The sequence below is a fragment of the Rhinoderma darwinii genome, chromosome 5, assembly GCF_050947455.1.
Source record: "Rhinoderma darwinii isolate aRhiDar2 chromosome 5, aRhiDar2.hap1, whole genome shotgun sequence".
NCBI lineage: Eukaryota > Metazoa > Chordata > Amphibia > Anura > Rhinodermatidae > Rhinoderma > Rhinoderma darwinii.
The window spans coordinates 90,060,491-90,084,223 of record NC_134691.1 but is presented as its reverse complement, the minus strand read 5'-3'; the positions used below and the strand labels follow the sequence as shown (position 1 = coordinate 90,084,223).

At 40.3% G+C, this 23,733-nt stretch overlaps 1 protein-coding gene across 3 annotated transcripts in view; it reads left to right on the top strand.

Moving 5' to 3' along the window:
• SNTG1 (syntrophin gamma 1) overlaps positions 1–23,733 on the top strand; it is a 505,846-nt gene that overhangs the window by 113,217 nt on the left and 368,896 nt on the right. The window lies entirely within an intron of this gene.

The following is a 23,733-nucleotide window of genomic DNA, read 5'->3' as shown; positions in this document are numbered from 1 at the left end:
TCCCGACCGCTGGCTGTGTTTTTACGGCCAGCGGTAAGGGTCTCTGAAATTCGCCGTATAGACTAATTACATCGGCACTTCAGAGAGTGTGCACTCGCGATCGCGTGCACACAGCCCTGTGCCCTGGCTGTTGCTAACAGCCCTGGGCACTGGGCAGAGTGTCAGGGGCCAATCTTTTGGTCCCTGAACATGTGAAAGCTGTGACAACCAATCACAGTGATCACATGCATTTCCATATAAAATATAGTGTGCACGCAGCCCTATGCCCAGGCTGTTATCAACAGCTCTGGGCACTAGGCAGAGTATCAGGGACCAATCTGATGGTCCCTGAACATGTGATCGCTGTGAATCACAGCGATCACATTTGTTTTTATTTTGACATTTCTGGCAGCAAATCTCCCGCCTCTTTTCTTCTCCTCACACATTGTTTCAGTGTGAGGAGAAGAAGAGACTTAAAGAGAATTGCTGTCAGAATAATACTGTGTCAAAAAAAATAAATACAGTGTTACACTATAATACATTCCTTCTATCTATCTATACAATCTATCCTTCTATCTTTTGTTCTATCTATCTACCTTTCTATCTTTACTAGAATATCAGAATAGGCAGGTGGGGTATATTATATATATATATATATATATATATATATATATATATATATTATATATATCAACAGTGGTTTATTTTTTGTTAGCAGTGGTGTAGATATATACATATATATATATCAGTTAGTTTGTATATATATATATATATATATATATATATATATATATATATATATATATATATGTATATTTATATATATATATATATATATATATATATATATATATATATATATATAAAATCTGTTATAATAAAAAGCATATATATAAAAAAAAAAAAATTGTTTGTTTAGTTAGTGTTAGTGACATTATGGTGAGGAAGTTGTTTTGCGCCGAGGAGGCATACGCCATGCTGGTCTGAGTTCGAGACCGCATCAGAGATGGCGTCAGAGATGGAACCTGTTTTGGGCAGTGACGATGATAGCATCACTTCAGGTTCATCTTCAGGGGACGTTGTCCCTGACGCAGTAGAAACAGCAGAACATGGAAGCACAGAGCCTAGTAGCGCTGTAGCACGGGACAGCCTGGTCCCTCCAGTTCAGGCTGTCGAATGGGCACCTGCTACATCTTTTGGGCCTAGAATCCACGGATTTACTGCCACTCCTGGCATAACTGTGGACAATACAAATTTTGTCCAAATGGATTCCATTAATTTATTACAGACGACCTCCTAAATATGATTGTCCACTAAACCAATTTATATGCCGCTCAGTATATAAGGCAGAATCCTTCATCCACCCATGCCAGAGATTGGACGCCCACCAATTTGCAGGAATTAAAAAAAATTTGGGGCTCACCCTAAATATGGGTATTGTAAAAAAAGCCCTCCATTAGGTCTTACTGATCAACAAGACCCGCCCAAGCTACCAACGTGTATTATGCAGTAATGCCCAGGTCTTGTTTTGAAACAATAATGAGGTTCAAAGAGAAAAAAGTTTACCAAAAGTTTTGCTCACCTCATATCCTTCATTTTAAATTGCGTTTTTCCAATGCGTTTTGTGAAGCAATGTAGACATAAAAAATCCAGAAAGCTGTGGGTGCTCGAAAATCCTCCTGAACTTGATCCTGTGTCGACAGCAGGTTGTAGAAACAAAAATAGTGTGTAGAAAAGGCAGATCCAGCACTCAAATATAAAAAATTCGATTTTTATTAGGTTATTTAAAAAAAATTGGGATAAAACAATAATCCCGGGACCACGCTTACGCGTTTCAGACCACTGGGGTCCTTAATCATAGCTATGATTAAGGACCCCAGTGGTCTGAAACGCGTAAGCGTGGTCCCGGGATTATTGTTTTATCCCAATAATGAGGTTCCTCCACTTCAATTAAAACACACAGGCCCCCCCAAGTACCGATGCAAGCTGTGATGGGTTGTTCAAAACTGACTCATAAATTCCCTCAATAATTTATTTCTGCAACTTTACACCCCTGAGCAGAACGTAAGCGTGGACGAATCCCTCCTCAAGTTCCGTGGAAGACTTAGCTTTCGCCAATATCTCCTTCACCAATATCACCTTCCAAAAGGACAAGATATGGCGTTAAGCTTTATAAATTGTGTGAAAGTGGGTCAGGATATACTAAAGCCTTCAGAATTTATGAAGGGTGGGACCGCTTAATAAATGTTCCTGGATGTTCCCCTGATCTTTCCACCAGCATCAAAATTGTGTGGGAGATAATGCAGCCTCTGCTTCAGAATGGCTACCACCTGTGCTGCAACAATTTTTATTCCAGTGTGCCCCTGTTTAGGCATTTGCATGCTGCGAGGACCGGGGCATGTGGTACCATGTGCAAAAACCGAATTGGTTTTCCGCAGCAATTAGTGGGGAAGCGCATGGTAAAGGGGGACTCCTTTGCTTATCAATCTGATGAATTGCTGGCGATCAAATAGACGTATATGTGCCAAGCACAATTCATACCACAGCAACAGTGGTAGTGAGGGAAAGATGGGCAACATTGGTCAAGCACAAACCAGTGTCCGAATATAATAAATACATAGGGGATGGATTTAAGCAGCCAGGTTTTGCACCCCTATTTAGTGAAACGCAAAACAAAAACCTGGTACAAAAAAGTGGTCATTTATCTGTTACAGATTGCAATCCACAATTCATTTGTGCTCTATAAAAAAAACAGACGCAGAGACACATTCCTCGATTTCGAGGAGAAAATTAACGAAGGCCTCATATATGATGTTCAGGACTAGAGATGACCGAACCGGGACAACCGAACACGTTTTGACCGAACCCGGCTTATGAGTCACTGATTTTCCAGTACGCGACGTCAGGAGATAGTCACTGTCCAGGGTGCTGAAAGAGTTAAGCGATCGGCAGTAACTGTTTCAGCACCCTGGACAGTGACTTCCGATCACAATATACATTAACGTGTAAAAAAAAATAGAAGTTCCTACTTACCGATAACTCCCTGCTTCTTTCTCCAGTCCGACCTCCCGGGATGACGATTCAGTCCAAGTGACCGCTGCAGCCAATCACAGGCCAATCCCAGGCTGCAGAGGTCACATGGACTGCCGCATCATCCAGGGAGGTCGGGCTGGATGCCGAAAGAGGGACGCGTCACCAAGGCAACGGCCAGGAGGCCGGACTGGAGGAAAAAGCAGGAAGTTCTCGATAAGTACGAACGTCTTTTTTTTTTTTTTTTATACAGGTTGCTCTATATTGTGATCGGAATTCACTGTCCAGGGTGCTGAAATAGTTACTGCCGATCAGTTAACTCTTTCAGCACCCTGCACAGTGACTATTTATTGACGTCGCCTAGCAACGCTGCCGTAATGCCGGGTGCACACATGTAGCCACCCGTCATTACGGGAGCTCCATACACGATTTTTATGGGTTTTCTTGAATTACAGGTTCGGTCCCAACTAGTTCGGTCCGAATCGAACTTTTTCAATTTTCAAGAAATTCGGCGAACCAGCCGAACCGAACTTATCATAAGTTCGCTCATCTCTATTCAGGACACCAGAGAATGCCCCCAGTCTGAGGATGTCAAACGACTGACCGAAAGACATTTTATCACTCGCATTCCCCATAAAAAGTCACTAGAAGCACCCCCCATAAAAAGTGCCGCGTCTGCAGAATAGACGGGCACCGCAAAGATGCAAACGACTGACCGAAAGACATTTTATCACTCGCATTCCCCATAAAAAGTCACTAGAAGCACCCCCCATAAAAAGTGCCGCGTCTGCAGAATAGACGGGCACCGCAAAGATTCCCGATATTTCTGTCCCTCATGTCCCTCGCAACCAGGCCTGTGCATTGACCCATGTTTTAAAAAAATACCACACTGTTCTGAATTATTTGATTTTAGTTAATTAGTTGAAAGTATATTTGCCCTACATTACATTTTTATTTCCCCCCTGATTTTACTCCAAGGGTGAGGGAGGGAATGGGTGGGGGGTGGATGTCATGTTTGCATATTTTCTAAAGTTCATCTGCTGGAGAGCCCCATTTGCATAAACCTGCAATTTCTTATTTTAGGAAACCCAAAAACATGTATTCCCATTATACCCCTAGATGAATACTTTTGGGATCTCTGCCTTAAGAGCTGATATTTTGAAAGTGTTATAGAAACTCTGTTGAGTTTTTTAAAACCAGCTTTGAGAAAAGGTGATTTGTGAAATAAGCTTCTTCTATCGTAAGCCCTCCTACATCTATATGTGAAAAATAAGGCACACACATTTGGTGTCCCCATCAGTGGCGGATTAAGTGTACCATGGGCCCTGGCCTGTTGACACAACTTGGGCCCCCTCCTTCCCGCTCACACGCAATTCAACCCCCCCCAACTCGCTGACACTGTACCCGTCCGTGCCACTGACCTGACGGATACAGATTTTAGCACTAGATACAGCTGCTCGGTATTCAGGATATAAAGCAGTTTTATCTCAAAAAGTTAACATTTTTTTTAATAAGTATTTAGAAAGGTTGCACCAAACACCATACACTATTTTATAAAAAAAACAAAAAACTTGGTTTACACAACCCCTTAGTGACCACCAATACGCCTTTTCACGTTGGTCACTAAGGGGCCTTAGTCTAGGCTGACGCCTTTTCACGTGAGGCGAGTCTAAGTCCTGCACGGGTCTCCCATGCAGGCTGGAGCCGGGGCTCTGCTGTCTGATGACAGCTGGGCTCCTGCTCCAACACCCGCGATCGAAGTTTACTTCGATCGCGCCTGTTTAACCTGTTAAATGCTGCCGTCAATAACGACCGCGGCATTTAACTTGTTTACAGAGGGAGTGAGCTCCCTCTGTCACCCATCGGCGGCTCGCAAATGCAATCGTGGGTCTCGATGGGGTGTCATGGCAGCCGGGGGCTTGATGAAAGCCCCCAGATCTGCCCTGGACATATGCCTATTAGGACGCGCCGGAGGCACGTCCTAATAGATTGCCTGTCAGATTTACACTGACAGGCAATAATGCTCTGGTATACGAAGTATACCAAAGCATTATAACAGCGATCTGAAGATCGCACAGTAAAGTCCCCTAGTGGGACTAATGAAATAAATAATAAATGTGAAATAAAGATTATTAATAAAAATTACAGTAAAAAAATTAAAACCATTTTTTTTCCATAAAAAGTGATTTTATTTAGTAAAAGTGTAAAAAATAAATAAAAGTACACATATATGGTATCACTGCGACCGTAATGACTCAATTAATAAAGTTAATATGTAATTTAAACCGCAAGGTGAACACCGTACAAAAAAACACAAAAAACAAAGTCATAATAAAAATGAATCAATAAGTCCCATGCACGCCAAAACAGTACCAATCAAAACTACGTCTCGTCCCGTAAAAAACAAGCCCAAAAAATCACTACATTGATGGAAAAATAAAAAAGTTACGGCTCTTGGAAAGCAACGATGCAAAAACAAATCATTTTAGTTCAAAAGTGTTTTTATTGTGCAAAAGTCGTAAAACATAAAAAAACCTCTACATATGTGGTATCGCCGTAATCGTACCGACCCATAGAATAAAGGTAACATGTTATTTACGCCGCACACTGAACGGCGTCAATTTAAAAACGCATAGAACAATGGTTGAATTTCAGTTTTTTTTTATAATCCCCCCAAAAAAAGTTAATAAAAGTTAATAAAAAAATTATATGTACCCAAAAATGGTGCTATTAAAAAGTACTACTAATCCTGCAAAAAACAAGTCCTCATACAGCTATGTAGACGAAAAAATTAAAAAGTTATAGCTCTTTGAATGCGACTATAGAAAACGAATAAAATTTTCTTGGTCATTAGGGCTTAAAATGGGCTGGTCACTAAGGGGTTAACACATCAAATAAAAACAAATTGTAACACCTCTTTTTAAAGGGTAAGTAAATGTTGTTGACATGTTGACATGTCAGAACTTTTCATGGTTGGGGTCCGGGTGCTGAGACCCCCACCGTTCGCTAAAACTAAGAGGCAGAAGCGCTAATGCGAACGCTGAGCCACTATGTTTCTGTTCGGCTTTTTCCGGAAAGCCAAAGTAAGAGTGTACGGCTCATTGACTTTCTGTGAGCCCGTACACTAACTGCTCGGCTTTCCGCAAACAGAAACCAAGCGGCTCAGTACTTCTGCCGCCTAGTTTTAGTGATCGGTGGGAGTCGGCGAGCAACGCTGCTTCCATAACTTTAATTCAGTTTTATGGGACTCACAGAAACAGCGTAACTCAGCAAGCTACGCTGTTTTTGTAACTCCCGCCCATGTAATCAGAATGTGACCAGGAGGCAGCGAGAACCAAAACAGGTGGATATGTCATACATTTCCCTTACTGGAAAACTGAGGGCTGTATGGGGGGTTATATTGCAAGGGCAGGTGAGGTTGTCTCACTGACTGCTTGGGGCTCTATACGGAGGTCTGAGTGTCTGATTCTGACATCTCTGTGGGGGGGGGATAACCCCCCCATAGTGCCCCCAGAAGTTAGTCGCTCAGACCCCCCCCCCCTATAGAGCCCCAGCAGTCAGACAATTTGAATTCCCCTAGCAATATATTAGTAACTAGTGAGGGCCCTATGGGAAGAGGGGGATTATACTGAATGGGGGGTCTAACCATCTAAGTGACTCCAGATGACTCTATGAAGGGGGGAATAACCCCCCCATCCCCCATAGAACCCTCAGTATTTCAGTATTTATTATACAGCAGGGGGGGTTGAGCGTGTAACTGACTGCTGAGTGTCTATGGGGGGGAATTATTATCCCCCCATAGAGTCCTCTGCAGTGAGTTAGATGGAATCCCCCCCTCCCTGCTGTATAATAAATACTGAAATACTGAGGGATCTATGGGGGATGGGGGGGGGTTATTCCCCTCTTCATAGAGTCCTCTGCAGTGAGTTAGATGTTAATCACCCCCCCTTGCTGTATAATTAATCCCCCCTTAGAGTCTGCCGATTGTTGCAAACTAATCTTTTTCCTCACTGCTCGACCACTGCCCTTCTCTTCTATTCCTCACTGGGGTTATGTTCAGCGTCAAAGAGGGGCGTGTTCTACCGCCTAGCAGACGCACGTCTGCTAGTCCTATCCATCCCCTGCTATTCCTATCCCTCCCCCTCCTCCCCATCAGCACTGCGCTGGTGGCTCGATTCCATTCCAGTCCGCCCCTCCCTTCTCCCCCTCTCTCCCTCCCCCTCCCTCTCTCTCAGCAGCGGCCATTAGCAGCGCTAGCACTGAGTCTATTTTTAAGTTGATGTGCGGTTCGGGCGGCCATGGGCCCCCTGGTAGCCTTGGGCCCCGGGCGGCCACCCGAACCGCTCATATGATAATCCGCCATTGGTCCCCATGCACAGGAGAAGTGGAAGAATGTGAAAGGAGATTAATTTTGCCCGTGGTCCATACTGTGTGTGAAAAATGCTCATGTAAACTAACGCATTTGCCTTAATTGGCGCTTAATTTCTTGTATTTTATAATCATTCTATACTGGTTGAAGAGGAGAAACAAGAACCGCACTTCCACAATATTAATCAATGAACATGAACAGGAGTTTCTTAGTTAACATTTTGATCAAATTGTATAAGCCCACTTGCCACTTCATGGCGACCTCTGATAAATACTCTATTGGTTGCAGCACCGCATGGCGGTGCCCGCAATCACAATACCGCACCCGCAGATGGAGCAACCCAGAGGCCCAGAAGCACCCCTGCTGCCAGGCCAAGCCACCTTGGCTCTGGGCCACGTCCCCCCCCCCCCTTACAAGTGCAGCACTACAGCAACAGATGGAGCTGAGCTGCAATACAAGAAACAACCCATAGACAGGTTTGGCACTGATTTTAGAAGAAAGCAGCCACATTTTTTAATCTTGTCTAATCCCTTTAATTCTAAAATTGGCTGTGTCCTTAACGGGTTAGTGGCACCTGTCAACAAATACAGCATGTTCACGTTCTCATAATATATTCTATATGATAAGTATTACAAATTTGTATTGAATATACAGTTGTTATAAATGAAAGTGATAGTGATAAGGAGTATTAGTTGTAAATACATACCTATTATAATATATGTTTTTAAATATTTAGGGTCTTTATTGCCTATTGCAGCTCTTGATGTAATGACTTGATATCATTGTCCTTTTTAACCACTGCCAATTGTTGATTTTCAGCTTGAAGGACTGGCACAGCTATATACTAACAGAACTTGTATCATTTATTTAGCTTCCCATCTGGTGTGCAGCGCCTAGGGTCATTTCATGTGACATGGTCAGCATTTGGATGTATCCATCTGTTCAGTAAAATATAATGAATATATAACTTCGTTCATTATTCAGGTCAAGAAAATCTGATTTTTTTAAGTTCTATCCTTTGTTCTTGAATGTGTTGGCTTCTTCATTCAAAAAAAACTTGCTAGGCAGTGAACATTTGGTGCAATTATGGTTTTTTTTCAAAGAAGATCTGTCAGCTCTCCTGATATTTCTGTTTTAGTAAATACTTGTATTCCCCATGAAATAACATGTCATAGTAACACTTATTATTAATAAATTCACAACTGGGTGTTACTATTTCCCTAGTCTCACTCTGTTAGCAATTATTGGACAGTATCAGACTGTGTAGGAACACACCCCTAATGAGTAACACCCAGCTGTCAAATTATTAATACATTTCTAGGAGGAATAACAGAGGAGCGGCACAATTTAGAGTTAAAAGAAAAGATATTTCAGAATTCTTATTTCATGGGGAATACAATTATTTACTAAAATTGACATATTGGGAGAGGTGACTAGTCCTCTTTAAGCCAAAACCAAGATTTAAAAAAAATATTTATTTTTTATATTTTTTCTGTTCAGGATCCATTGTTTATTTCGTTTAAAAAAACAAAAAATGCACTAAAACAACATTTTGTGAAAAAAAAAAAATAACACAAAATAATAAAAAAATAACAATATTCTGTATGAATTAAAGTCCAGGCTCCTGCCTATATGTGAGCCAATTTCTGTGTTTTTCTCAGAATTTATAGGTCCTCGGGCATGAATTACCCAAAGGTCCTGCCACAGCATCTCAATGGGGTTCAAGTTAAGGCTTTCACTAGTCCACTGCAAAAACATAATCTTGTTACTTTCGAGTTTCAGAGGTGGACTTGCTCCATTCAGATTTTACCCTTGGTTTGAGTCAAACTCAGGAATCCAGTGCTGTAAGGCTACTGTGCTATCAACTGAGCAGCCCTGTTATATGTATTCTACACCGTGAAAGCCGTAAAAACAAAACCCAAAAAAACAATTGAGGATTTTTCCAATTCCACCCAACAAAATTATTTTTTTCCATTGCCCAGTATTTTATATGGTTCTTTAAATGGTGCCGATAGAAACTACAACTCCTCACACCGCTCTATTGACGGAAAAATAAAAAAATTATGGCTCTTGGAAGGCAGGGAGTGAAAAATGAAACCGTCAAAATGAAAAATGTCTGGGTCGTTAAAGGGTTAAAGTCTATAGTCACATATAAAATGCACTTCATATACTGCTGCATTTGTGTTTTTGGCATTTCACTGTGTGAAGGAAGTTTAGGTCATGATCACACACACTATCTTGATGCAGTTTTTTGAGCCAAAGCAAGAAGTGGATCCAAAAGGAAGAAACGTGTGTCCACTTCTGTGTTTGGCTCCAAAAACTGAGCCAAAACCCTGGCACCAGAATTGTCTTTGTGATCCTGCCCTAAGGACGTTTTCCACCCATGGACTTCAATTTTAACCAAAGCTGCACCAAAAAGCTCCCTGTGTGGTCTGTATTGCTGTTTTTGGCACAGTTTTCATGGAGTGAAAGAGGCATTGTACACCTGTCTATTTGTGAGATACTGCATGTATATATGTATTCAATTCTATTCTGTTGTTTTTTTCATAATCTAACACTGAACATTTTGTAAAATAAGTTAAAGAAAAAAAACAACACCAGTCGGGAGGCGTAGAAACAGCGAAACAAACACAGCATTGATTCTTCTCTTCTTGCTATGTTGCGTATTAGGATCAGTACTAAATTATTGACAGGGCTCCATTCATTGCTGGATTTGGTTCACTCATCAGTGCTTTGTCTCTATACACTTAGCAAATCATATGTGGTTATACAACTATTTATTAGAGCTCTCTGGCCCATACAAATATTCAGATAGCAAATTACTCCACTAGGAGAGAAAATGATGTAGTAGCCATGTTTATTCCGCACACAGATGCCAGCACATCACAAACTGCACACTCCACTTCTCCTATGGGTCTTTTAACCTGCCGTGATCAGGCATTTTGATTTTTCTTTGAATATTCATAAATATTCACCACTCTATACTGATAATATCCATGGCTTCGCTGTAAAAAAAATAAATATATATATATATATATATATATATATATATGTGCATATATATATTTATATATACATACATATGTATATATGTATGTATATGTGTGTGTTATTGTGTGTGCGTGTGTGTATATATATATATATATATATACAGAGGCGTAGCTAGGGGGGGGCAAGCAGGGCATGTGCCCTGGGCGCAGTTCAGAGGGGGGCGCCAGCGCCACCTCCTCCTGCACTATAATTGTACCTGTGTTGCAAAGAAAAACAGGTACTATTAGAAGCAATGAATGACCGGGCACGTTCCGTGCCCGGCGATTCAGCGCCTTTCCACGAATGAAGCGACTGGTACCTTTTGTACCAGTGACGCTTCCGCCGATGAAAGGCGCTGACTGACTGACAGGGAAAGTCATCCTGCCCAGCCAATCAGCGCCTTTCATAGACGCTGTGTTCAACCCCCTGGAGACCTGCGCAGAAGAGAGCCGGTCTCCATGGCTGCCGGACGGCGTGGGAGCGGGAATAAGGTGAGTTTGACATTTTTTTATTTTTATTTTTTATTTTTTAAATTGTAATAGAAGTGTGTGGCTGTATCTGCAGGGGGACTTTGTCTACACGGGGGACTTTATCTACGGGGGGTGTCTATCTACAGGGGGACTATATCTACAGGGCTGGGCTATATACAGGGGGACTATATCTACAGGGCTGGGCTATATACAGGGGGACTATATCTGCTGGGCTATATACAGAGGGGCTATATACAGGGGGACTATATCTACAGGGCTGGGCTATATACAGGGGGAATATATCTACAGGGCTGGGCTATATACAGGGGGGCTATATCTACATTGGTCGATTGGTAGAGAAAACAAACACGGCGAGGGGGAAGGAGATGTCGGGAAAGAGGTTGGGGGGGGGGCGCCAAACTGAATCTTTGCCCCGGGTGCTGGAGAACCTAGCTACGCCTCTGATATATATATATATATATATATATATATATATATATATATATATATATATATATCACTGCTGCCCTTTAACTGAATTTTTTTTTAAATTACATATTTCATTTAAAATGGCATCCCAAAGTTTCCTTTTGGTGTAATGATTTATGCCTACTTAATGTGTTCTGAATGTATTCCATTGACCTGTCATATTCTGGATTATACATCCCATGCTGAATGACATTTCTTAGAGAATAAAATCACCAGCCGTTAAGAGAGATATGACGTGAGGCTATGTATAGGAAATTTAAATGCAAATTATACAGGCCGAATTTTCCTGTCTGAACTAATACCAGTCAATCTTCGGAAGCCTCTCACTTGCTCTTTTACTTGGTTTCACGTGATATATGTCTAAATACCTCTATAAAAAATTTCCTTCAGAAACAGCTGCCTGTATTTTTTAAGTTAGGACACACAAAAATAGTCTACATCAATACCTCTGCTTTTATCTTACTGAATGACGTACAAATAGCAATAACTCTCCACAATTGTGCAGATGGGTTGTATCGAAGCGACAGATTCCAGCATAGAATGACCTCTGTGAAATAGATACAGCCGTGTAAGGTCTTTATACAATACATTCAGGGTTGCATCAAATTTCATAGGCAAAGACAAGAAGGCGTCATGAATATTAAACAGACTCAACGCTAGAAAAGATGCCAATCTGCCTGTTTTTCTGTCTACCTGCTTACAAATGCAGCACAACTGTGTACTGTATGTCAATGTAGCAGGTCTAAATTTTTAATCTGACCTAAAATATCATAATATCATGATTTGTTATGTGTGGTTTTCAGGAGGAAAAAGCGTAAAGCTGGTGACTTAACTCAGTGAAATACTAAACAGTTAAACTGTTACATCTATACCTGTCCATAGCGCACATTTGTTGAAGAATGTATTCCAGAATAAGAGTTTATTCATTCAAGTGTTTTACGGTTGCAACCAAGATCTGAGTTATACAGAGTCAAACGGGGCTCTACTGTACCTTCGTATGCCTCTAACTTCATATAGAAGCATAAAAAGATTTTCTGTAGTATTCCGTATGAATCCAAAAGAAGTTATGGAATGCACTTCTGTGTGCATGAGGCCTTATAGTCATTTTCCAATTATAGCATCTTCTGGTACATAAATCAGTTTAAGTTGTTTGTGTAACTCCCATTGATTTTAATGGAAAAGTGGCTGCAGATAAACATCTCACCTTTAAACTCACTGCAAAGGCCTGTTCTTTATGGACATCAGTGGGGTCTCAACTCTCAGACCTTCGCTGATATGACCCTCCTGACAGGTCAGTGAGAAATGAGGTTTTCGTAAGAAATGCAATTAACCTGCTGATGTATCATAACTTAGTAAGTTATCATGGTGATCTAAACAGCTACATAATGAATTTACCTCTGCTACAGCTATACGTATCTACTGCATAATTATAAAAAAAGGCAGTTTGATGAATAATGTATTCCAAAGTTAAAGTTGTCCAGGATTGGAAAAAGGTTGTTTTTTTCCCCCCAGAAATAGTATTACTCATTCCCATTGATGGTGTCTAGTATTGCAGCCCAGCTCCATTCCCTTTAAAAAAAAAAAAAAAAAAAAAAGCATGATGCCTATTCCCATTCCCCAGGATAGTGATACTTTAGACCAAAACCCAAGTACAGAGATTGTGGTCAACCTGTTGTCACATTGGCTTTTGCTATGTAGTATTTTTATAAAAGATAATAATAATGCAAAAAAATTTCAATGATGTTCAGGTACACGAGGTAGAGGAGCGTTATTATAGAAAGATTTGGATTTTTTTTATAGGAAGGTTTGCACAAAAATGATATGAAGTGCTTCAGTCTGAACTTTGTTCATTTAGTAAATTAGTTAAAGAGAACCTTTCACCTCCCCATACATGTGCAGCTGAGTGCAGCATGTAATGGGGAGGGCTGTACAAACCCTGGGGCACTTAAAAAAAAAATTCTACCTCCCTCCATTATTTAGATATCGGTGCCGTTATATTTGGCGCCCAATATTTAAATAACCCCCTGAACTGTCAAAGTGGTGTGTACTGGCAAGGGGACGTGTTACTATGGCTGTGATACTGTCCAATCAGATATGGACATTGTTACAGCAAGAGCGAGGATAGAGGAGAGAGGGTGCGCGAGCGCGCGCGCACACTCTCTTCAGCTTTCAAGATCAGTCTTCTGCTGAACTGGCAAGGGGCCATGTCTCTGCTACGGACAGTGCAAGCGCTCCCCACTTCATACACTGTCCGTAGCAGTGACACGCCCCCTTGCCAGTTCGGCAGACAAAGTACAAGACTGATCTCTCACAAGAGCTGAAGAGATGAGAGCGCGCATGCGCGCTCTCCTCTCCACAGCTCTTACACTGTCCGTAGCAGTGACACGTCCCCTTGCCAGTTCGGCAGAAGACTGATCTTGAAAGCTGAAGAGTGAGAGTGAAAGCGTGCGCACACACACTCTCTCTCCTCGCTCCTGCTTTAACACTGTCCATATCTGATTGGACAGTGTCACAGCCATAGTAGCATGCCCCTTTGCCAGTACACGCCCCATTGACTGTTCAGGGGGTTATTTAAATATCGGGCGCCATATATAACCGATATCTAAATAACAGAGGAAGGTAGAAAAAAAATGTAAAGTGCCCCAGGGTTCGTGCAGCCCTCCCCATTACATGCTGCACTCAGCTGCACATGTATGGGGAGGTGAAAGGTTCTCTTTAAAGAGTCAATGAACATCAATGATCTGTAATCAGCAGTGATGGAATGAAACTTGTACTGTACACTATCTGGCCAAAATTATGTTATCACCTGACCATCACATCTATATGATCCTGTTGGCTATCACATTTTAAAAGCCAAGGGCAATAATATGGAGTTGGGCACCCTTTTGCAGCTATAACAGCCTCCAATCTTCTGGGAAGACTTTCACAAGATTTTGGTGTATCTGGGGTAATTTGTTCCCATTCATCCAGAAGATTATTTCTGAGGTCAGAAGCTGATGTTGTACAAGAAGGTCTAGCTTGCAATCTCCATTCTAGTCCACCCCAAAAGTATTCAATGGGGTTGAGGTTGGAGCTCTGTGCAAGCTACTCGAGTTCCTCGACACAAAAGTCGTCACACCATGTCTTTATGGACCTTGCTTTGTGCACAGAGGCATAGTTATGCTGGAACAGCAAAGAGTCTTCCCCAAACTGTTACCACAAAGTTGGAAGGATACAATTGTCTAAAATGTCTTTGTATAGAGTGGCATAAATCAAACCCTGATAAACAGCCTAGACCATTACCATTCCTTCAAATTTACACAAGGCACCAAGCACTATACATTCCATTAGGGAGCATTCTTCTCACGACCGCCAAACCCAGATATGTCAATGAGACTGCTAGATAATGTTATTATCATTGTATGCCATATTACAGAAACAGCGAAGCTGCAGCTTTTTATTCAAACTTGTCAGTTGACATTACACTTGCTGTTTCTCACCACGCCTGTGGTCACCTTCTCAGACGGTCTGTTGGAAGTAATGCCCAGGCTGCTGCAATCACAGGACTTTATCAGTTAGAAAATTCCCTCTACAGACACACCGGCAGCTGGTAATTTCAATTTTTAGTACAATATTCGAGTTATTATACTTATTTTTCTGTCTGTCTCTTTCTCTATCTATAATCTATTTTAAAAGGATCACTGGAGGTATGCATTAATCATAGGTTTCGGTACAACTATATTGCAGGTAAGATACCTCAGTTAAATAACACAGTTGAGATGATTCATCTAATGTAACCTTCCACCAAGATCCTGGGCTTTTTTTCCCCTAATAACCAATAATGGATCCTTAAGATTGTTATGTTTGTCCTTGGAGTACCATTTGGGAAAAAATAGCTGAACAGTAAAAATATCTAATGTATCCTTATGCCTGAGCTAATATAAAATGTTAAACGCTGTTGTTACTAGCACAAATATATATAAATAGTCTGTATTAAATTGTATTTATCTTTACAGTAAAGCCGCAAAATTCTTACTCTATTATGACCCCTGCTGATATTATTTAGTAGATCTGCCCACACTAAATAGATGACTCAGACGACAAGCTAAATCCCTATGTGTTTCTAGTCATGTATATTTGGATTGGATATACTAAGCTGCTCATGTAGCCACAAAAATTGTACTGTATTCAGAGTCAAATAAGATGAAGAAACAGAAGGTTAAAGTGAAAACACTTGGGAATTTACACCATTATATGTAATTACTGGGCTTAACATTCTCATTTTTTTCTTGGAACATTCTCCAAACAACAAACAGAGTGCATGGTTAAGCATAAATAATATACCTCTAAAACTCACAGAGTAAATGGCCTGAAAAACAAATACAAGACAGCCTAATGTAGCAATCAAGACGCCGAATTACGTGCCCCCTATGTGCCTGTAAGTTGTAAGCAAGAAAAAGAAAACAGCTGAAACCCTGTTAAGAAAGATGTTAGAATAAACATGAACTGTGTCCTGACAGTGCCCAGTGTGGCAAAGAGTTAATGGAATATATTTTCAAAAACTGAATAAGGAAACATGAAATATAAGGCACAGTTCGAAAAAACTCCCCAAATTTCCCTCAATTTATTTTCTTTTTTGTTTTTGGCAGGCTATTTTTTTATAACAATAAATTTTGTGGAAACAGTATATGCAAATACAAGCAAACCTTTTCGGATTATTGGACATCAATTAACCAATACAATAAAATTGAACATGAGAACTGTAAAATTCTCTACATTTCAGAACTTGTTGGGGAGAGTCGGAAGGCGAGGAAGAGAAGAGGGAAGGGGGGGGGAGGGGTCTGGAAAGAAGCACCAAATATAATGTTGTTTACAAAGACATTTTCCCACGGTAAGTAAACAAAGAAACACCATTTTGGTTGAATTGGAAAAGAAGAGATTTTCTTTCTGGGCAGAGTTTGACCGCTTGCAGAAAGAAAAAGCATCATGCCCTGTCTTGGAATAGTTTCTACCTTTTGGCGTTGAGATGCAAATAATAAAAACAGCTCCATTCATTGGGTGCGTTTTGTGATATGGGTTTTGCACTTGATTCATTTAAAAAAACGCCTAAAAAAAGTGTCAAAAACTGTGTCAAGAAATGCTTGCATTTCACAATCTGCCTGAAGAAGGAGCCTGTGTGCTCTGAAAGCTGCATATAGAACTTTTATGGTTAGCCAATAAAGGTATCATACCTATTATACTTTTGTCTTTTTTGACACAAAAGTATTTAACATTTCATATTGTCTCTGGCTAACACGGTACTACACAATTTTTTACTGTACTTCGTGAAAATGGAGGATACCCCAATGTACCGAACACAGATGGATCTTAAAAACCTACTGAAGAAACTGGCACAACTGAATAGCGACATATTCTTCCTAACCAGATGCAAAAAGGAGAATCTTATCCCCAAAGGCCTCATGATCAAGAATCCACTGAATATACCTACAACACTCACTTTTCACAGAAACTTTGCTACAGATCATCTGAAAGACTGCGGAATCACTTTATTGGATTTTTTTACAACAAGAAGAGAACCATCCAAAATGAGATTAATTCCCTAAGTGATACAATAAAAGGACCTGGATCAAGTCTAACCAAGCAAGTATTAAAAGAATTGTACAATAAATTACAACATCAACTTATCATCTGCAAACAAAAGAAACTCCATAGACTAAGGAAGAAATCGGGTCTCAAAATACAAGAAGGAAAGCAAAATCCACATAACTATTTGGATATACCATCCTCTGTTGTAAACCTCTCTCAGTATGAACTAAGCAAAATGGAAATGAATGTTCTATCTAAAGGACTTACATTTTGTCCCAATAAACCACTTGACAGAGCCCAGTTTTGCAGTGACGTGGAGGAATACTTCCGCAGATTGCGGCTGAAAGAATTATTTTCTGACAAAACAGATATGACATCACAAGCTGGGATGGGAAAATAAACATCAAGAAAGAAGAAGACGACAAACTGGACCCCACAACCTGGATACAATCAAACTCTGGATTACGACATAGACTGCTTCAGAAAAAAAGTGAAATCTGAGACCTTGGACCAACAGCAAAAAGTAACACACAATCTCAGCATGGAAGAAAGGAATGCGACCAAATCACTAAAATCCAACAAAGACATCATCATCAAACTCGCTGATAAAGGAGGAGCTGTAGTAATTCTGAATACATCTGACTACATCTGACTACATCCAGGAGGCACACAGACAACTCTCAGACAGAAAATACTACACCCTGCTAATGAAGACCCAACTAAACAATACACAGAGGAACTTGTCCGTATCATCAATAGTTTCAACGCTGTGTCAGACAGTTTACTGGACCTTATACCGGACAATCCCAGAATGGGAACATTCTACATGTCACCTAAAATACATAAAGAAGGCAATCCAGGGAGACCAATCATTTCAGGTGTTGGGACTTTAACTGAGAATAGTTCTGGCTGGTTGGAAAATCTTCTAAAGCCCTTGGTGAGGTGCACACCCAGTTATGTGCAGGACACCACAGACGTCCTCTGCAAACTCTCAGCCCTAGGTCCACTACCAGAGGGAACAATATTGGCAACTATGGACATGGAGTCTCTGTATTCTAACATCCCCCCATGAGGATGGCATAGCCGCATGCCAACACTTTCTTCAAAAGAACAATCTAGCGACAGAGCCAGCCCTACAACGCATCAGGTTCGTACTTCATCACAATTATTTTTTATTTGGCAAAGACATATATCTGCAATGTATGGGAAGCGCTATGGGTAGCAATATGTCTCCACAATATGCTAACCTGTTCATGGCCAAACTAGAGGAAGAGTTTTTATCAACCTGCGCAACTAAACCTCTAGCATATTTCCGGTACATTGATGACCTGCTGATAATCTGGACAGTCTCTGAACATGAACTGCTTTCTTTCCATAAAAACTTCAACACGTTCCATCCTACTATCAAACTCACTCTCAACTACTCAACATGTCAAATACATTTTCTGGACATGACCATATACATGAGAAACAATACCATACAACAACAATCTACCATAAACCTACAGGCCGTCCAGCATATCTGAGATGGAACAGCTTTCATCCGAGACACATAAAAAAATCCATCATCTACAGCCAGGCTCTGCGCTGTTCAGACAGTGAAGACAGAAAACAACACCTGCTATCACTGAGGTATACATTCTTACAACAGGGATACCATCCAAGGATTATAGATGATCAGATCTAACAGCAGGGTGCCCCTAGTGGCCATATACAACCCACAAATGAACATCTTGAGGAAAATTGCTGCTGATCTCCAACCTATATTTAACAAAGACCATAAACCGAAGGAAATATTCCCGGATTTATCTCTCCTTGCATACAAACAGCCACCAAACCTAAGGAATCTCCTGGTCAGAAGTTCCTCTCATCACCATCAGAGACTGGCACTTTTCCTTGCAACAATAGAAAATGCAAGACCTGTACCAACGTCTTGTCATCAAACACCATACACATACCAAACACGCAGCAGGACTATAAAATCACTGGCACGTTCTCCTGTACATGATTCTGTGTATAAGGTGCATCAATAAAGGAATCTACATTGGAGAAACAATACAAAAACTACAAACCGGGATGAATCTTCACAGACATACAATAAAACAGGAGGTGGATACACCCGTGGGAAAACACTTCTCTGGACCTGATCACAGTTTGGAAGATTTAAAGGTACTAATACTAAAGGGTCATTTTAAAAACAACAGAGAAAGAAAAATTTGGGAATTCAAGCTGATGATAAAATTACAGTCATTGACACAAGGCCTCAATCTAACGCCTGGATTTGTGAGCCACTACATGGACACACTTCACATCCCCCATCAGACTGACTCCAGATGCCTTAACTCCTAAGTCATCACCCCTATAACCTCAGTTTTATTGCCCCGGCTTATCTTAATGATATATCACTTCATGTACCTGTTGTCTTTGTGTAACATCTAAATGTTGTGCTTTTTTCTAAGTGATTCATTTGTTAACCTGTTTGAAGAAGGAGCCTGTGTGCTCTGAAAGCCGCATATAGAACTTTTATGGTTAGCCAATAAAGGTATCATACCTATTATACTTTTGTCTTTTTTGACACAAAAGTATTTAACATTCCATACAATCTGCCTCAAAAATCCGGAACAAATTTTGAGGCAGATTTTTTCTGCCTCACAAAAACCTCCATGTGAACTAGGCCTAAATCAAATAATCTATTATGAGTCAATAATGAATTAAAATAATGTACATACATCTGATAAAGTCTTAAAAAATTACTTGTACCAGCATTAGCAGGTGTCAACTACTTATTTATTTCAGTAGTTTTAAAGGATGCCCAACTGAACAACTCTTTAATAACAGAAAGGAATTGTATATAATTCGAAAAAAGTATATTTACTAAAAGGGACACTAACATTTCAAACAACTTATGCTAATCTAATAGTACTCCTGATATAGATCAACTTAGTCAGGTGGTTAGCAATCTTCGGCACTCCATCTGTTGGGAAGCTACAATTCCCAGCATGCCCTTGCAGCCTTTAGCTAGAACAATAAAGCCTTTGGCTGTCAGCGCATGCTGGGAGTTGTAGTTGCACAACAGCTGGCGTGCCTAAGGTTGCTGACCACTAATTTAATCATTTACTTACTGTTAAAATGTAGTCATTTTATCTATGCAAATTATGTGTGAAGATACTGCCACTAGGTGTCTCTCTTCTTGTAATCTGTCAATCAAAGGCTGTCTTTAGTTACATAGCAGAGGAGACAACTTGCAAGAAGTGGGGGTGCCTGTTCAGTGCCTGCCCATAGAAGTCTATGCAGAGAGGAGGGGGAGAAGGAAGAGGGAGCAAAGAGAAAGACACAGATAGGCTGCCTCTAAAAGTCTATGGAGAGAAGAGGGGAGCAGGAAAAAGTCCAGGGAATGAGAGACACAGATGTGTTGCAGCTGCTGGATTCTCAGCTACACTGCTCATTACTGGTGTACAATCTCCTCCATGCTGCTACAGCTTCTATATATGTGATAGTTAGAGATAGGAGAGCAGCAATCTCCTTCTGTGTCTGCTGTGTATAGAAGACATGATAGCCGTTAGTCTCCACCCACTAGCTTTGAGACAACTTAGAATTAGAGCCTGCAGAGAGGAAAACTGCTAAATAATGCAGGACAAGAGTCATATGATGGGCAGAATTAGTGTTATTCCTCATGTACACACATATGGCAGCTTATTCTGAAAAGTTACTTGAAAAGATAGGTATGCTGTAAGTAATGTCCTATAACATGTGGAACAAGCAAGGGGGCTTTAACCTTCGAATGATACATCCAATACAGTTAAAAGTTCAATATGAAAAAAGGATGAAAGAAAAATACTTTGTACTGTTGTTTAGCTTCATTATTACAAATAATATAATCTTACCATTAATGTTTATGAGAAATCTGTTATGTTTGTCTAAACAGAATGCATTTATGTACAGTGAAGGAAATAAGTATTTGATCCCTTGCTGATTTTGTAAGTTTGCCCACTGTCAAAGACATGAACAGTCTAGAATTTTTAGGCTAGGTTAATTTTACCAGTGAGAGATAGATTATATTTAAAAAAAAACAGAAAATCACATTGTCAAAATTTTATATATTTATTTGCATTGTGCGCAGAGAAATAAGTATTTGATCCCTTTGGCAAACAAGACTTAATACTTGGTGGCAAAACCCTTGTTGGCAAGCACAGCAGTCAGACGTTTTTTTGTAGTTGATGATGAGGTTTGCACACATGTTAGATGGAATTTTGGCCCACTCCTCTTTGCAGATCATCTGTAAATCATTAAGATTTCGAGGCTGTCGCTAGTCAACTCGGATCTTCAGCTCCCTCCATAAGTTTTCGATGGGATTAAGGACTGGAGACTGGCTAGGCCACTCAAGGACCTTAATGTGCTTCTTTTTGAGCCACACCTTTGTTGCCTTGGCTGTATGTTTCGGGTCATTGTCGTGCTGGAAGACCCAGCCACGAGCCATTTTTAATGTCCTGGTGGAGGGAAGGAGGTTGTCACTCAGGATTTGACGGTACATGGCTCCATCCATTCTCCCATTGATGCGGTGAAGTAGTCCTGTGCCCTTAGCAGAGAAACACCCCCAAAACATAATGTTTCCACCTCCATGCTTGACAGTGGGGACGGTGTTCTTTGGGTCATAGGCAGCATTTCTCTTCTTCCAAACACGGCGAGTAGAATTAATGCCAAAGAGCTCAATTTTAGTCTCATCTGACCACAGCACCTTCTCCCAATCACTCCAGATGTTCATTTGCAAACTTCAGACGGGCCTGTACATGTGCCTTCTTGAGCAGGGGGACCTTGCGGGCACTGCAGGATTTTAATCCATTACGGCGTAATGTGTTACCAATGGTTTTCTTGGTGACTGTGGTCCCAGCTACCTTGAGATCATTAACAAGTTCCCCCCGTGTAGTTTTCGGCTGAGCTCTCACCTTCCTCAGGATCAAGGATACCCCACGAGGTGAGATTTTGCATGGAGCCTTAGATCGATGTCGATTGACAGTCATTTTGTATGTCTTCCATTTTCTTACTATTGCACCAACAGTTGTCTCCTTCTCACCCAGCGTCTTACTTATGGTTTTGTAGCCCATTCCAGCCTTGTGCAGGTCTATGATCTTGTCCCTGACATCCTTAGAAAGCTCTTTGGTCTTGCCCATGTTGTAGAGGTTAGAGTCAGACTGATTAATTGAGTCTGTGGACAGGAGTCTTTTATACAGGTGATCATTTAAGACAGCTATCTTTAATGCAGGCACCAAGTTGATTTGGAGCGTGTAACTGGTCTGGAGGAGTCTGAACTCTTAATGGTTGGTAGGGGATCAAATACTTATTTCTCTGTGCACAATGCAAATAAATATATATAATTTTGACTATGTGATTTTCTTTTTCTTTTTTTTATATAATCTATCTCTCACTGGTAAAATTAACCTAGCCTAAAAATTCTAGACTGTTCATGTCTTTTGACAGTGGGCAAACTTACAAAATCAGCAAGGGATCAAATACTTATTTCCTTCACTGTATTATTATCTGGTACCTATATTTTTCATGAACTTGGCGGTGTGTTCACATCATTGTTCGCTTTCTGTTGATGGGTTCCGTCAGAACTTTCCGTCAGAGGAACACATCAATGGAAAGGCAAACGAAAACCATAGCTTCCGTTTGCATTACCATTGATTTCAATGGTAAAGCTTCTATTGCAAATGGTTTCCGTTTGTCTCTGTTCCGTCTCTGTTCCGTAAGGTTTCAGTTTTTTTGGGCGGAATCAATAGTGCACTCGACTGCGCTATTGTTTCTGCCAAAAAGACGGAAACTTTACGAAACTGAGAAGAATGTAAGCCATTTACAAAGGAAGCATTACCATTGAAATCAATGGTAATGCAAATGAAAAATGGTCCTCTGACGGAAAACTCTGACGAAACCCATCAACGGAAACTGAATGCTTATGTGAACAGGCCCTAAGATACATTTGTCACCTTTCTTTTCTTAAAAAATTCTAATTACAAAAACAATGACCTATTTTCTTCCCTCTAAGTAATCTCAGCATGACTCAGAAACTCCTCATTAATAAACTGTATCTTTATGGTGAACTTTCTTGAAGTATATTCTGTCATAACATCATCATTATTTTGCAAGTAATTAGTCTGAGTTAACATTTCTGGTTTTTCTTTTACATGCCGTTTTAAAACAGTTAACCTATTTGACTTTTTATTGAGGCTGAAAAATTCACATACAAACAAACAAACAAACAAATTTATTGTAGGTGTGTTTGCTGGCTACAACATAAAAATAAAGAAACTGTCTAGCTAAAGCAATGTTGTTAGTCGGAACTTGAAAAAAGAAATAACTTCAAAAAAAGTTAGTAATTTTAACAATTTGCTGAGTTTGGAAGCTTAGCACAATGGTAATTGTCATTTGGCTCCCTACCTAAATATCCTAAAAAGTCTTCCATATATGTTTAACAATATTTTCCCTTGGACACAATGGGGGAGATTTAGCAATAGGATAAATTATTTTCAATTATAGCAGCATTATTCCCGTCCCCCTTGAATAGCACTGACATGCAAGAATAGACTGCCTAGGACAGCATTGGTGCAATTTCTTGGGAACAAAAACATATTTTTTTTTCTAATTTCAGACAACCACTCCAATCCAAGTAATTTACAAAGCATGATAAAATTGGTATATCTCACTAGGCATGTTAGACACACTTCACTTCTTATCTTCTTTAACCTCATGGTTGCCCTATAATCCAATATTTTGTGCCAAATGTGGCACACAGCTTTAATAAATGTA